The following is a 1514-nucleotide window of genomic DNA, read 5'->3' as shown; positions in this document are numbered from 1 at the left end:
TTTGAGGAAATAGAAGTCGTATGCATTTTTTAAGCGAATAGAAGTCGTACCCATTGGAGGAACTGGCATACTTGGGGCAACCGGACCAAAAGTTTGGTGACGGAAAGAGAACGATTTTTTTTATTAAATCTCAGCCGTTCGATATCTATGGTTAATATAAAGTCAACGGATATAAAGGTATGATGTATGGAAAACTATGAAAGCCTCCGTCTTTTAATATTAGGTATAGAATACTTTGCATTCATAAAATTTAAAAACAAATAAGCATCATTTTGGTGGTCCACTCTTTGGCGCCATGATGTTTGGAATAAGTTTTATTTTCCTGGATAAGGCCTAAATATATATTTAGTTACACAAATAAAAGAATGCAAGCCATTCTTGTCCATTATTTTGTGTAGTTGCAGTTCCAATATGAATTATATATGCTAAACGACAATAAACACACTTAATGGTTTATATATTAAACGAAGATGAAACGATGCCAAATGGGGACATATAAGATGTAATATTGTATGTGAAGTGTAGAAAAAGGTTCATGGCAAACTAAAGAAGAAGAAAATCCAGTCTAATATTTAATTGCTTGCATATTATTGAAAATTATTTTCTATAAAATATTAATATTTTCAACAAAAATTAACACATAGTATACTAGACACGCATATTTATTTTTAAAAATTAGAAAAATATTGCCCCCCGAGTTGGCCTCGAGCCACAAGATGGCAATCTTAAATTTTCGTTGGACTCTACTTCGAGCAAGTACAGTAAGGTGGTGTAAGTAGGTTGTAAAGATTAAATTATTATATTTCTATTGAGTTGGACGAGACATAAGAGGAGAAAGAAGAAAAGCGGGTTGTAGATTAACTGTAGGCTTGTTGGGCCATGTATTAATAAAGTAGTACTTCCTCCGTTCAAGAATATAGGGTGCATCAAATTTCATGCTAGTCAAACTTATGTATGTTTGACTAAAATTATAGAGTAAAATATCAACATCTATAATATAAGATAAATAAAATATAAAAAATACTATTCATGATGGTTCTAATGATACAAATTATGTATTGTAGAGATTGATACTTTTCCCTAAAAACTTGGTCAAAAGTGCACATGTTTGACTGAACAAAAACCGTATACACCTTATATTTTGAAAGGGAGGTAGTACTTCCTAGTAACTAGCTACTACTATACATGGTAGCTATTAAGTTGGTTATATGTGACATGGAAACTCCATGTAGCCAATTGTTTTAACCGCGCTCTTCCCTGTTCATACACGAGGATTGTGAGTTTCAGAAAGGTGCCTGGATGTGTGTACCTTGATGGTCAAGTACCTGTTCCTGCTTTCCTAAACAAGAATTAGCGGTAGCTGAAACCTCGCATGTTACTTGATTAAGGTCGCACTTCACACATAAGGTAGTCTTATCTGTTGTTATATCACTAGTGCAGAACCGGGCTGTATCACCGGTTCGTAAAGCCCGTTAATGCTGGTTCTGTAACCGGCACTCAAGGGTGGGGACTAA

This window comes from Triticum dicoccoides, chromosome 3A (genome assembly GCF_002162155.2).
Source record: "Triticum dicoccoides isolate Atlit2015 ecotype Zavitan chromosome 3A, WEW_v2.0, whole genome shotgun sequence".
Taxonomy (NCBI): domain Eukaryota; kingdom Viridiplantae; phylum Streptophyta; class Magnoliopsida; order Poales; family Poaceae; genus Triticum; species Triticum dicoccoides.
The sequence above is the reverse complement of the archived record's forward strand: the minus strand, read 5'-3'. Positions refer to the sequence as shown.